At 39.8% G+C, this 15,547-nt stretch overlaps 2 pseudogenes; both read right to left on the reverse strand.

The window, feature by feature from the left end:
- Positions 1-10,578, reverse strand: part of LOC141410460 (B-cell CLL/lymphoma 9 protein-like) — a 52,910-nt pseudogene extending 42,332 nt beyond the window's left edge.
- A 23-nt stretch (positions 10,579-10,601) lies between these two features.
- LOC109702653 (B-cell CLL/lymphoma 9 protein-like) lies at positions 10,602-11,375 on the reverse strand (annotated as a pseudogene).
- Positions 11,376-15,547: the final 4,172 nt, after the last annotated feature.

Consider the following 15,547-nt stretch of genomic DNA (forward strand, 5'->3'; position numbering starts at 1 on the left):
ATAGAATTCAAAGATCCTGCAAATGAGTAAATGAAGACTAAGTCATGAATTGTGCAATAACGTATGATTCAACCACAGAAAAAAAAGAAAACCTGTCCTTTGTGACTCAAAGGATGGACCTAGAAGACATTAGATTAAAGGGAGTTTGCAAAGGACAGAAAGACATGTCGCTTATCGTGCTGTCTTTTGAAGGATCAGCACTGAATAGCAGCTGAGGTAGAGTAATTACTACCCATGAATGGAGAAGAAAGGAGACCAGAGTGCCAGACAGGGCAATAGATACAAACTTACAAGCAGATGAACAAGTAAGTACCATGTTCTATGGCCTAACAGAAAAAACACGGTTACAATACTGTATTCCATGTTCGGGACGGCTTTGACAGAGGGTTTGAATTATTTCCCTGTACAAATTAAAACTGAAATGTGAAGGACAGGTAATTGCTGAGAAGTCAGTGTAATATGACTTTCAAATGCCTTGGATCATCACACTGTACTCAGTGATGTCTCCATAATACACAATCATATTGATGTAAAAAGAAAATATAAATTGATGATGAATGAGACTGAGGCTAGGGTTAGGGTTAGGTTTATGGTTAGTGTTATGGTTAGGATTAGGCCTAGGGATAGGTTTAGGGTGAGGGTTAGGGTTATTATTAGGCTTAGGGTTAGGGCTAGTATGTTAATGTTAGTTTTAAGGTTATTGTTAGTGTTAGGCCTAAGGCTAGGTTTATGATTAAGGTTAGGGTCAGGGTTCAAATTTGGGTTAGTGTTCTGGTTAGGGTTCTGGTTAGGGTTAGGGTTAGAATTAATATTATTGTTACAGCTAGGTCCAGGCTTATGATTTGGTTGAGGGTTAGGCTTTGTGTTAGGATTAGGCCTGGTACTAATATTTCATTAGGTTTAGATTTAAGTTGAAGGTTAGTGTTATTGTTATTATGCCTAAGGCTATGGTCAGGTTTAGCATTTTGGTAAGGATTAGGCTCAGGTTTAGTTTTGGGGTTAGGTTTTGCATAAATGTTAGAGTTAGGGATAAGGTTAGGGTAGAGCTATTTTAGGGTTGCATCTAGGTAAAGGGTTAGAGATAAGATTAGTGTTAGGGTAAGTTTAGGGTTAGTGTTTTGCTTTGGGGTATGGCTAGAGTTAGGGTTAGTGTTATGGTTAAGTTTAGGCCTGTGGTTAGGATTATGGTTTGGGTTAAGTTTACTGTTTTTGTTAGGTTTATACTAGGGCTTGATTTAGGATGAGGGTTATGGATAGGTTTAGGTTTAGAGTTAGGGTACAAGTTAGGGTTATTGCTATATTTATGATTAGGCATAGAGCTGTGTTAGGGTTAGGTTTAGGTTATGTTTTAGGGTTAGTTTTAGGGTTAGGATTACAGTTAGTTTTACTGTTATTTTAGTCTAGGCCCTAAGGCTATGTTTAGGAAGAAAGGGTGACAAAGATAAAGTGTGTATATATATACAGAGAGAGGGAGAGAGAGAAAGAGAGAGAGCGATAGAAAGAGAGAGAGAATAACCTCTATGGTTATTTGGTTTAGACTGCATAGTCTGGAGATGTTTCATTCCAGGTTTTCCAGTGATCTAGTGGGTGAAAGTGGAGGCTTTAAGTCTTGGTTTCTTTGTGGGATTCTGGTCACTCTGCACAGGAACATGGACAGCTGATATGGGGGCTCTGGTCATTTCTCTGTGCTGGAGATTGCAAGCAGGAATTTTTATTACATCAGGTGACTGGGTTGGTGCCAAAAGATTGGGCATCTTGCCAATGCATGCCTTTTGGAGGCAGCCTCAGGAACGCTGATGTTCCCATCGTCTGGACTTTGTGTGGCCATCCTCATAAGAAGAACACTGACCTGCCCTTAGCTCCTTAATGCTGGCCTGAAGATGTCAGTAAATATAAACTCTGAACTTTCTTTTGCATAGGTGAAAAGAAAGTAAAGTGTATTCCCTTCATGGGAGACACTTAAGGCACAGGGAGCCCATTTCAAATATGTTAGTTGTTGATTGACATTTTTCACGATTGTTGGGGAAAAATCTGCTCCTCCTTCTATAGTAAAACATTAGCTTGCTTGGTTGTTATAGGAAAGATAAGCATCTCAGTTATTCATTGGTATTTTCTCAACATAAAATTTCACAATAATCCAGCAACTAAGACAGGGAGGATATAACACTAATACATAACAAGAAAACAATGGTAAGTTATCATATTAAACATGGAAGGAGAAGAGTGTGGTGTCCACACATCTAGGCCCCAGTACATCTGAAGAAGAAGTGTGATGATGGGGATTTCCAGTCACCCTCTCAAATACCAACATATTTTATACCATAAGGACAAACAAAATCATTCTAAATTCATGATGGCTCTGTTGAATAAAAGGCATTTTCTTATACACTTCTGGAGAGCTTATTGAATAATGGTAATTTAAAGTTAGGAATATGGGTAATGAGATTTTACCTTTCTAAATTCTTACATGTAAGTTTCTAAGATTTGGACACATAAGATTAAATCACTTCACATGTCCTTATTTGCATATCATTGAAGACATAGAATTAACTGCCAAAAGAAATATAAAGAAACAGGCACTGTGGTACCTCAAAAGTACACAAACTGGCCTCTGATTAAGGAAAGGGGGGACCTTGAAAACTTCCTTTCATTCTTTTCTGAGTCTTCTTTCAATGAAATGCTGCTGAAAAAGAAATGATATTTTCTTTTCTTTCAGTGCTGTGGTGGAGCCCCAGACCTCATCTGTATTAGGCAAGAACTCTACAGATGAGCTCCATGTGTTCCTTTGTTTATTCAATTTTTGTCCTTTCTGTTTGTCTGTTAGATTTTACAGAGGGTCTTCACTATGAGCCACACTTTTTTCTGAAGTCCCTATGTACTCAGGTATAACTTCCCCCTGCTCTTCCTGCCACAAACTCCTTGCCACTGGGATATCAGCCTTGCAATTACAGGCCTGCATAAAATAAAAGAATTTTTTCCTAAGATCCAAACATACATATCACCATTTATTTGCAATGTACTGATTTCTGATAAAAAATCTGAACTACAAGTTGCAAATAGAATCTAACCTGAAATTCCGTTACCTTCCTTGTGTGTATCAGCAAATTTTCACTGAGACTGGTGCTAGAAAAACAGCACTGATGCAGGTTCCAGGACAGTGGAGAAAATGCATGTGAAGAAAGGTGCCTCAAGAGGCCTTTTACAAGGCCCTACTAGGGGCACATGATTGACATGTCATCTATTCCAATCATACTGATCCAATCACATTTGATCTCCTAATCTCTCAGATGCAAAGCTGTGGGATGGTTCAGTACCACTTCTACCATCTGAAGAAATGTAAATCTCCCTACAATCTTTACTAACATAAAGTTAGTAGTATAAAAGGAAAATAAAAATAAAAACAAAGGTAACACTTAACAATGGGTCAATAAAAACCACATGAATCCAAACAGTGTAGATTTCCTATCCTATTTAATTGTGATGGTACTGGGGTTTGAACTCAGGGTCTTGTGCTTGCTAGGCAGGGGCTCTATCATGTTTGCAGTTCTATGGATTCTTTAAGTAAAATAAATATATATGCATATAATCATTTTACTCTGCCCCTCATATATTTAATTTACTTACTGCTAGTATATTTTATTACTCTTTCATTAGAGTTTTTTTCTTGTACAGTGGGTACTTATTTTGATAGCTTTGTGTAGGCTTGTATTGTTCATCAATTGGATTGCCCCATATTCTATCTCCCTTGACTCCCTCTTGCCCCAAATGAATGAATTGCAATAAGTTTCATTGCTCTATTTCCTGTAATTATATGAATTCAATCACCTGTATTCCTTCCCTCACTGTCATCTCCTTCCTGGTCCATACCACGCTCACAAGTACCCTATTCTGTGTGCACAGTTTGTGGCTAATAGGATTCCATTTTATGTGTTTTCTAGATGCAAAACTGTCCCTTTTACTTTGCATTTGCATGATAAATTTTGTGTTTTCAACTGGTTAGCAGTCTGCAAAAAACAGAAACTAGATCCATGTATATCACCCTATACCAAGATTAACTCAAAATGGATCAAGGATCTTAATATCAGACCCCAAACTCTTAAGTTGATACAAGAAAGAGTAGGAAATACTCTGGAGTTAGTAGGTATAGGTAAGAACTTTCTCAATGAAACCCCAGCAGCACAGCAACTAAGAGATAGCATAGATAAATGGGACCTCATAAAACTAAAAAGCTTCTGTTCATCAAAAGAAATGGTCTCTAAACTGAAGAGAACACCCACAGAGTGGGAGAAAATATTTGCCAATTATACATCAGACAAAGGACTGATAACCAGAATATACAGGGAACTTAAAAAACTAAATTCTCCCAAAACTAATGAACCAATAAAGAAATGGGCATGTGAACTAAACAGAACTTTCTCAAAAGAAGAAATTCAAATGGCCAGAAAACACATGAAAAAATGCTCACCATCTCTAGCAATAAAGGAAATGCAAATTAAAACCACACTAAGATTCCACCTCACCCCTGTTAGAATAGCCATCATCAGCAGCACCACCAACAACAGGTGTTGGCGAGGATGCGGTGAAAAAGGAACCCTCTTACACTGTTGGTGGGAATGTAGACTAGTACAACCACTCTGGAAAAAAATTTGGAGGCTACTTAAAAAGCTGGACATCGATCTACCATTTGATCCAGCAATACCACTCTTGGGGATATACCCAAAAGACTGTTACTCCAGAGGCACCTGCACATCCATGTTTATTGCGGCACTATTCACAATAGCCAAGTTATGGAAACAGCCAAGATGCCCCAGCACTGACGAATGGATTAAGAAAATGTGGTATTTATACACAATGGAATTTTATGTAGCCATGAAGAAGAACGAAATGTTATCATTCGCTGGTAAATGGATGGAATTGGAGAACATCATTCTGAGTGAGGTTAGCCTGGCCCAAAAGACCAAAAATCGTATGTTCTCCCTCATATGTGGACATTAGATCAAAGGCAAACACAACAAGGGGATTGGACTATGAGCACAAGATAAAAGCAAGAGCACACAAGGGAGGGGTGAGGATAGGTAAGATACCTAAAAAACTAGCTAGCATTTGTTTCCCTTAATGCAGAGAAACTAAAGCAGATACCTTAAAGCAACTGAGGCCAATAGGAAAAGGGGACCAGGAACTAGAGAAAAGGTTAGATCAAAAAGAATTAACCTAGAAGGTAACACCCACGCACAGGAAATCAATGTGAGTCAATGCCCTGTATAGCTATCCTTATCTCAACCAGCAAAACCCCTTGTTCCTTCCTATTATTGCTTATACTCTCTCTACAACAAAATTAGAGATAAGGGCAAAATAGTTTCTGCTGGGTATTGAGGGGGGGGAGAGGGAGGGGGTGGAGTGGGTGGTAAGGGAGGGGGTGGGGGCAGGGGGGAGAAATGAACCAAGCCTTGTATGCACATATGAATAATAAAAGAAAAATGAAAAAAAATTGTGTTTTCATTGTTGTTTTGGGACACCTGAAATGAGATGATTGGACAAAATTGATTTGAATAATGTTTAAATAAGTGGAGACAGAGGGAAAAGGTCATAATTCATACGTTAATTTTCATTAGAGAAAATCTAGGACTGGGAACAAGGCTCAAGTGGTAGAGTTACTGCCTTCCAAGAACAAGTCTCTGTGTTCAAATCCCCAATACACATCAGAAAAACAGAAACTATATCGACATTGTTTTAATGTATTTTTCATGAATGCTTAGTTAAGTGTTTTTTAATTGTTTCTATTGTTCCTTTTTCTACTAAACACATATTAGTAAAGACTGGAAATAGATTTAAATTTCTTCAAATGTTTAAAACTGGTAAGCAGCAGTCATACAACTTTCCATAAGGGAGATCACAAGATCCAATGAGATCAGATCAAGATGATTAGATTAGGTGACATGTGCAATCCTTCCCTTCTTAGGACCTCCTCACCGTGCAGATGGAACCATGTAGAGACTCTGAGGAGTAAATTATCCTCCAGCCATGTTTTATACTGCTTCTGATCTCTGGCTCATTATCCTTATCTTGATATCCTCCAACTTTCCTTTGTAGCATCCCTTCCTAGAAAGGTCATTGTAAAACAAAAATATTATTTTCAAAACTGTATCAACAAATCTGATGAAAGTCCATGTGCACTCCTTATAAGAATATGGATGTGATTTAAAAACACTTACATATGTTGACACTTGAGAGCACCCTGTAATATGGGTTTGACAATAATAGCTCTCCTTTTCTACATGCAGGCAAACTGGAAGACCTAGTGGCCTTTGGACCACAAGAAAGAAGCAAAAGTTGCCCCATCCAGTTCAAGGACAGGTCCATGTTCCCAGAGACTGAGGGCCCAAAAGACAAGGAAACAGGAACCACAGAATCCCCAGAATGCTCAGAAGCTTTGGAATTTCAACCAGGCTCAAATAGAGAAGGAAAAGAGGCAAGGGGTAAGACTTGGTGTGTGTGACATTAGAGATATCAGAGATGGTGTTTCTCTATGTCTCCACAGTTTGCAAAGACATTTCCATGCAGTTACTGGGATATTTAAGAGAAAGTGTCAATAGCTCCGTTTCCCCTAGGGAGCCATAGACAGGGCCCAGATTCATTTCATTTTCAATGACTGACAGGGTAAAGGAAAGTCTAGTGGCTTAGCAGTCCACAGGCAAAAAATTTGTAGTTCCCATGAGCACCATCTGTGGAGATAACAGGAATTGCCTGCAGTTACAGGGAGGGTCTTACATGAGGAAAGGAGCAGACTCAGCACAGGTCATGGGACTGCACTGTGTGAGTTACACCAAAGGCTGGACTGCTATTTCAGTTCATATACAGGGTATAGCCATTTATCATTGTTTCTTCCTCACCAAGAAGAGCTGCAGAGGAAGGCTAGATCTCGGAAATCCCAGGATCCCTGAAGGGGGACATGGGCACAATTGGAAGAAGATGACAGAATCCTGTGACTATCTAGGGTGAGTCTTCCCCCTTGTGTTTTGCTCATTTTCTTTTCTAGGTGAACCAGATTTCTCACCTCCATATCCATTGTGTGTGCACAGTTTGTGGAAATCTTCCTGGGTCTAAAAGGATTCCACTTTATTTGTCTTCTAGATGCAACACTATATCTTTATCTTTGCATTTGCATGATTCATTTTAGGTTTTCGTTGTTCCTATTTTGAGGCATTTCAAATAAGATGATTGGAAATAATTGATTTGCATTAAAATTAAATATGATGGGGACAGAGTGGGAAGGTCATAATTCATATGTTAATTTTACTTATAGACAATCTAGGGCGGGGGATAAACCTCAAGTGGTAGAAATTATGCCAGGCAAGCACAAGACTCCACGTTCAAATCCACTACTATCAAAAACAAAGAAAGATAATCTACATTGTTTTATGTGTTTTTTATTTGTCTACATTGAATTTTTAAAAACTTTTTCTACTGTTCTTTTTTTCGTAATAGATATGTATTAGTAAAGAGTGGAAGTAGATTTAAATCTCTTGAACTGATTAGACGTGGTGAGCAACGAGTCACACATCTCTTCATCTAAGAGATTGTGACTGCCTTTTTCCCTATCTTTCCTTTATTTTTTTCTCCCCCCTCTTTCTTACTATCTCTGCCCTTATCTCAATTTTTCTTTTTCATTCATTCTTTCATTCTTTCCTTTTCCTCTCCTCTGTCTCTCTTTCTTTATTTTCTGTTGGTCTCTCTTCATTTCTTCCCTTCTTCTTTTCTTTCTTCCTTCCTTCCCTCTTCCCTCCCTCTGTATCCTCTCTCTTTCTTTCGTCCTTTCTCCCTCTTTCCTTTATCTTCCTCTTTCTTTAGATCTCTATGTCACACTTTTTGTAATTCTTTATCACATTCTGGTTTTTCTTTCTATCTTTCCTTCCTTCTTCTTTACCTGTTTCACTCTATCTCTGTATCTCCTTATTTTCCTTTCTCCCTTTCTTTGACTCTGATACTTCCTCTCTCTTTTTTCTTAATTTCATTCTATCTTTTTTTTATTCTTTCTCTCTACTTTCCTTTTCTTCCTCTTTTTTCCTTATTCTTTCTTTCTCTCAGCCTTTTTTCTCTGTCAAATGTTTTTCTTTTTCTGTCTCCCTATCTTTATTTCACTCACTCTTTCTATTCATGCCTAATTTCAATTTCTCTCTATCTCTTCTTGTCTCTGTTTCTCTCTTTTATCTTTCCCTATTTCATTTTGTTCTGTTTCTTTCTACCTTCCTTGTTTGCTCTTTCCTTTATTGTTTTTCTCTCCTCTTTCTTTTTTTCTTTTTCTTTCTGTATTTCTCTCTCTTTTTCTTCTTTTCTCTCTGTTTCTTCCTATTTTAATCTATCACAAATCTCTTCATTTTTCTCTCTTTATTACTTTCTTTTCCCTCCTCTTCCTCTGTCTCTGTTTCTTTGTTTACCTCACATTAATTTTCTTAATTTCATTTTCTTTCTATCTTTCTCTTTCTATAAATTCCCTGTATGTCTATATCTTTCATTCTTTCAGGCGTTTGGACCTGAAATTTGAAGATTCTGTGTAGTGATGCCCATTCCTGGCAAGTTGGGAGAATAAGCTAGAGGGGATTTGCCATTGAAATTGACCAGTGGGATGGCATCATGTTGTAATGGGTTAGACCTGTGCATTGCAAACTTGGACATTTCAGGTATAATAGGGAGTGGGTTCTGGGAAAGGGTTGGCTCTGATAGCGTGGAGTAAAATGTAAGGTGTACTAAAGGGAACACTTCCAGGGATATGTACAAAGACTGGCTGGCTGCCTGTATGAGGTGGGGAGGGCACCTAACTTCATGCATCCCAGCATGCCTGGGAAGGCCATAGTGAGGGGGGCTTTGTAGATGGAAAGATTCCAGGACTCTGGAAAGAGGCTTTGGAGAGTAAGTCCATCCAGGTGAGGGGTAGGAAGTGATGTAGACTTGAGGTGAATAGAGGAAGCAGCAGCAAAACCCAAGACTGGTTGCCTGCCAAATATATCCAAGGAATTCTACCCCAGGCCGCACTGGAGAGTAGGCGCTGTATTGAGGCTAGTGTGGTTACTGGAAAGGATGAGTTAGTTGTGGCAAATGACTGAGCTTTGTGTGGGTCTTCTGGACATATAAGTTCTCTGAGATTCCACAAGCCACTGTTGAAGGGAGGACTGTGAGACATGGGAAGGAATGGTATGGGCACATGCCATACTCCTGCTTCTGGTGTTCACCAGATGGCAGGGACACCATCTTTTGCTGGGCAGGAACCATGTCTGATCTACCTGGGAGTAATTTCATCATCTCCTCAGGATGTGGCACAAACTATCTCATGTTCTGAGGTATCATCTGAGAGTTACATACCATGTTGACATTTAGATTGACATTACACTTCATCCCCGCAGGAGTCATCCCCAACTCAAGTTCCTGACCAGGACCTGTCTGTGGAGGCATTCCTTTAGAATGAGACCCGTGGAGAGACTCATAAGGTCTTCCACTGATTTCTAAGGAAAATGGGATTATTCCCAGGTTCCATGTGGTTCTGAGAGCCTTGGATCATCCTGTTCACTTCATGCTGAGCCTGATGCCTTCCATGTTCATGCCTGGTGGGGAGACCTAGCTGTTTCTCTGCCAGATGCTGTTGAAACATCTCTTCAGGCAATCCTTAGTGGTATGGAAAGTGCTCAACTCACCCAGGACCAATGAAGACACCCTGAGAGAAGGAAAATTTCAATCATCCAGGATTATTGGAACATTGCCTGGACAATTGACTAAAGAAAGACCTGGGCAAGACGCTGAATTGGAGACATTTGACTCCTACATTTTTGAGTTTATCATTTCTGCAAATCCATGGAGGCATGTCTTGCTGCCTGGCATGTTGGGGTGGGAAGCCATGCCCCATGGTGGCAGAACATGTGAAATGTTGATGCAATCAGGAAGTGTGTCTGCCCTCTTGGGTACCCAGTTTTCAGCAGGAATCATCTGGGATGGAATTTGATGCCCCCAGATCACTCCTCTCAGTGAAGTGCTGGAGGAAGCACTGCTAGAGAACCTCTTGTTCCTTCTTCCACCACTTCTTTTAATAAAAGTCCTTCTGCAGGTGCATGGGAATCATGTGGCCGAGGTCATTAGTTCTTATAGACACAGACTGAGAGTTTATAGAAGGTGGAACCACTTCACCTGGAGAAAATGGCATATCTCTCTATGCTTGAGGGCCAAATGGAGCTCCCACATCAGTTTCAGGCCCAGGTCCTTTACCTAGACTTGGACTGAGCTATCATGGCCTGTACTGGTACTTTTGATTTTTTTTCTGAGGTCCATCTAATACCCCAGAGTTCTTCTGTGGTCCCCCACTTTGAGGTCCTGTGAATTATTTCTCCTCAGAAATATGGATGGATATCTCTGAGAATTTGTAAGGAGCGTTCCTGGCACTGCAACTGCTCCTGTGATAGGCCATCAGGGTTCTCTGCCAGAGTCTGGCCTCACCACTTGATACTGGTATGTGGGGGAGATTTTGGATCTTTTGAAGAGCTGTTGATTCCCTGGGGGCAGAGATCACTGCTCAATTATTAATGAAGCTGACATGACCGCCCACAGGAGGAACAGGCTTAGGTGGTGGTGTGGAATGGGTAGCATTGCTTACCATCTGGTGTTCTGAGAATTCTGGTCATGGTTGGCTGTTGTGGGAGAGGTTTTGAGTTATTCTGAACAGAAGATACCTGTTTGTTCAGAGGGGCTGTGCTTTTCTCTGTCGTGCTGCTAGAGATGTTATAGGTGTGGCAAAAGATGATAGTTTCAACCTGGCCACTCAATACACCTCTGTAGCTTTAGGCCTTCTCAGTAGAAAACATATGTAACACTTTGGGTGGACTTTTTTGAGCAGGTGTGGGCTCAGGGACAGTAGTTTGCCCTTGAGAAGGAGTGGGAGACCTAAGGGCTATAGCAGTTGATAGGTCATGGATTGTGGGGTTTGATGAGGATTATGAGACTTTATATGGTCAGCAGAATTAAATTAATTCATGCCAGAGTCATTGTTGGGAGTCCCAGGATGTCTCTGATCAAATGAGTCAGTGGAATTACTTTGTTCTCTTTTCGCTTTGCACTTGGTACCATTTTCAGCTCCATTATTTAGCCCCATGATTCCACCTGGGCCAGGGAGTGTTTTATGGGTACAGAATCCATTCTTGGAGACACAGGGAGAGGGCTGGGATTGACTGGGTGAAACCCCATTTTTACTGTGATTTTAGAATTTGGAATCCAGCTGAGGGTTTTCTTTTTAGGACATCACTGTAGGGGCATGAACCATCACCTCCTGCTTTGACATAGGGCTGCTCTCTATTTTCTGATTGACAGTTCCTCACTTTAGGGTTGCTGGAATGCATTGATTGAAATCATGAGCTGGCAGTCACACATGGAGATGGCTAACAGTGTTTCTCCAGGGATGCAGAAAAAAGCAACTGCTGGGAGAATTAGCAGTGCACCACTGCTTGCTTGGTGTTTCTCTAATCCTTGGCAGCCTGTATGCATTTTGCCTGGATTGGATTAGTTATATAGAAATAAAGCTAATAGCCATACAACAGAATACCAGGCATCTGTGAAAGGCTGATTCCATGTCCAGAGATATTTCAAAAGCATTGCTTACCTGCAAATGAAGATCCTGAGAGCCAAGGGCTCAGCCTTCCTTTACTGTGCAAGAGACACAGTGAGTAAACTTTAGTGAAGCCCAGACTCAAACCTGCATTCAGGGGCACTGAAGACCAGCAGGCAGTGCTCAGCACAGAGTGCACTCATGGTCAGACTCAGGAGCACATGAAGATATAAGTCTAGGGCTTGTCTCCTGTGTGTTTGCTTTGCCTTTTTGTTCACATTTTATAAGGATACTCTCTATCATATGATTTACTCTATTCTCTGTTTCCTCTGATTATCAAAGGTTCCGTTTTATTCCTCTTATTTAAAAAAATATGTATGAGACCCATTATCACTTGAAGAACATGTATAATTTCACTTTGGGGTCTGAAATGACTGTTACATTATCAGCAGGATCTGATCCAAGAGAGATCAAAGCACCCTTGTGACACTTTTCCCATGTGACTCAGGTCAGAATCTCACTGGGTTCCCTGATTAGGACAGAGTTTTGGATTCATTTAGTTGAGAAGAGCAAGTTCAGAACAGGGTCAGATCACTGACCCTTAAAACCTAACAGGTCTCAAATCTTTCCTTCCTTCTCCTATAGAACTGTGCTCATCAGACTCAGAACTCACACAACTGAATTATGTTAGCTAATTTTTGGTCTTACTCACAGACTATCATTCCCACATCTTCCATTTTTCATTTTACAACCACAAAATTTTACTTTTCACCCTTGTAGTTTAATTCCTATGGCTCAGCACTTACGTGCCACTCATTGTGACAGCCTGTGGCTCCTATATTCCCCTGAGAAAGGCAGAAAGGACTTCTCAGTATCCATATATCAGGACCCTTCCTCTGAATTCTGCACAAACCATCTGGTGGGGAAAGGAATTGAACCTGAAGAGTGTGGTGTAAGACTTGCCTGACAACATGGGAGCTGAACTTTCTCTGCTTTGCTTGTCATGGAGTCACCTTCATCCCCTGTGCCTTTCAAGAGACCTGCAGATGGGACACCCCATTGTGTTGTGAACTCTGAAGAGAGTTTCTAGGTCTACATGTGCTGTGTCCATGTAGCCACCTACTGCAGTCCAGCAGCAGTGGGTCCTTTGATTCTGTCCTTGGGTGCTTGAGCAGTGAATAACAACAGGATCTAGGGTTGTGCCAGGCAGCAATGTCATAATCTATTTTCTGAAGAGTGTATTTAAGCAGTGCAGACAAGATGTAAGGAGTACGTGGCAGTTCCCAGATCTCCCTTGACCTCTGTACTAAGATTGGTTGTCACATTGCTATGGCTATGAACCCAATTGCAGAACATCATGTTCTTGGGACTGGGTCTTCCTGGTCCCACACAGAGAAAGAAAAGGGGAGTTCAGCAATTATCCTCTTGGACTGTTGCAACCTATCTTAGGCCTGTTGCACAAAAGCTACAGTGACTCTGTTCTTTTCCAAGAATCCTTGGGGGACCTGAGGGTTTCCCACAGCTCCCCCATGGTGATTGTCACCCTTTAACAGAATCCTGCTGCATGAAGGATGACACTCTGTCCCAAAGCCCCAGATCCTGTCTCCCAACACTCCATGACTCTTGCTTCTCATTCTCTGTTCACTTGGTAAACGAAAAAACAATTTCTTATTTTTCCCTTCATCACATTATTATCAAGAAATAGAAAGTTTTATGTCTTAAAAATTTTGCATATAAATCAATTGTGCCTTAACATGAATTCTTCCACTAAGATCTATCATTCAATCATAAGGGATTCTTATGTAAACTGAGACCGATGTAGACCTTTCCTTTGTTGAGTGACTGCCACGATATGTTTGGACACATCTGTGTCTCATTTTTTATGCAGGAATCTCTTAATTAAACATGCAGGTGAGTATGATGTCCCATATTGGCCCTGAGATTTGTTCAGACCAGAAGGTCCAGAATGAACAGTGTGCAACTTGTTAAAGGAGAAGAGAGAGAAGAGGAGGAATTCAAGGCATACAGGATCTCTTCTCTTCATGACGTTTTTGTTTGGGTTGGTTATATACTCTATGGAAAAGATGCTTTTGTGATTATAATGCACTTCACTCGTTTAAAGAAATAAGATTGTTCACATTTGAATATTGAAAGTATTTTCCATTACATGAACAATTAGTAGTCAGTTAGAGCATATTATAATTTAAATATAATTATGATAAAATTATCAATATTAATTAAAATGTCTGAATCTGCCTCTAACATACAAAGAAGTTAACAATTTAAACAAATTCATTAAATAATTCATTTTATTTTTTAAAATTTTCTGTAGCATTGAAATTTTAAACCCAATGTATAGATCTTACTGTACAATCCCTATATAACAATGCTATTCATTCATTGATTTATTGATCTATTTTTCAACTTTTATTCTGGAGTTTTAGCTCAGGGTCCTAGGCATATATTCATGTGCTTTAACACTAAGCTATACTCCCAGTGTCATTAAGTAATCTTTTGAAACCACACATAATATTAACCAGATAGGAGATGTCAGTGGATTTGGTGACAGTTACAGATCTAACTGTAAGAAAAGCCCTCATTTCCACCAAACCTTAAGTCATGTGTGAGAAATTAATATGACAATATCTGGTACATGCATCCAAGGTAAAATAATAAAAATAGAAATGTTCTGTATCCATAGTCACAAATATTTATCATTTATTTTTGTTGAAACCCTATACGGAGTTCTTCCTCTGTTATTTTGAATTGTACCAGACATTATTGGAACTGTAGTGAACCCACTGTGCTATAGAACAGTAGAGTTATTTCCTCCAACAGTATTTGGAAAAGGTACGCCTGGCTCTATCTCTTCCTGCAACTTTCCCAGTCTTCAATGAGCAGTCCTGATATCTCTCTCACTCCTATGTGATCCATTATTTTCTTCTGCATGTGAGTGAGATCATTTGGTATTTCTCCTCTTCAACTTGGCTTACTACAGCTATGATATTGTCCTTCAGTTACATAGACATTATCAAAATGGAAGGATGCCAGTCTTTTTGGACTAAATGAATTTCCATTGTCTACAAATTACACACTTTTTGGTCTACCTATCCACTGCAGACACCAGGTGGTTTGTGAATAATACTTCAATAAGCAAGTGATTTTATGTCATTCAGTCCTTTATATACACAAAACAATGTTTATATATATATCCTTATTATTACATCTAACCACATGTAGGATCATAAAAACCTATGAAGGTTTCTTTTTAATTTTTAACGAAACTACAATACAGTTTTTGAAAACAGTTTTACTAGATGCAGGGTAAATATCAGTGTTGAAACTTTATCTGTCTGACTGTGTATGAGAAGAGTCATGATAACAAGGAAGAGCAAATGAGATGAAGAGCATCAGGAACCATGAAAGAGGAGTAGAACAGCTGGAAATATGGGGAAACAGAAATGCCAGAAAGCAAATTAGGAAGCCAGGTCACAGGTCCAGGTTCAAATTCCCACCCTCAGTGGAGCCACCAAAGCTTAAGCTCATGCTTATATTTATAAATACAACTTGATTCACAACCGCGAACCAAACATATCAAGTGCAATCTGAAGTTTCTGGTATATGCTTCTGTCAAAAACACAACTCTGGGCCATAGGAATTGCATTAACTTCCTGTGTACTGCACTTCTTCCTCAGGATCTTGACATGATCTTAAATTCACATTTCACAAAGTCCCAGTAATAAAATGGAGAAACATTAACACAATGCAAGAATAATGCAGAGAACACACGAACTGACACGAGTAAAGTGGTGAACAAGATCATGGTCACCTCCGCTGGCCTTAATTGTTTCAACTCTGTTGGTCCATACTCACATCTCATGACTTCAGCAAGAAGCTGAGGACAGGACTGGGATTTGAGATTCAGAAAGGGAATACACCCTTTCTTAGATCCAAGTCTATGGGAGG

This window comes from Castor canadensis, chromosome 3 (genome assembly GCF_047511655.1).
Source record: "Castor canadensis chromosome 3, mCasCan1.hap1v2, whole genome shotgun sequence".
Lineage (NCBI taxonomy): Eukaryota > Metazoa > Chordata > Mammalia > Rodentia > Castoridae > Castor > Castor canadensis.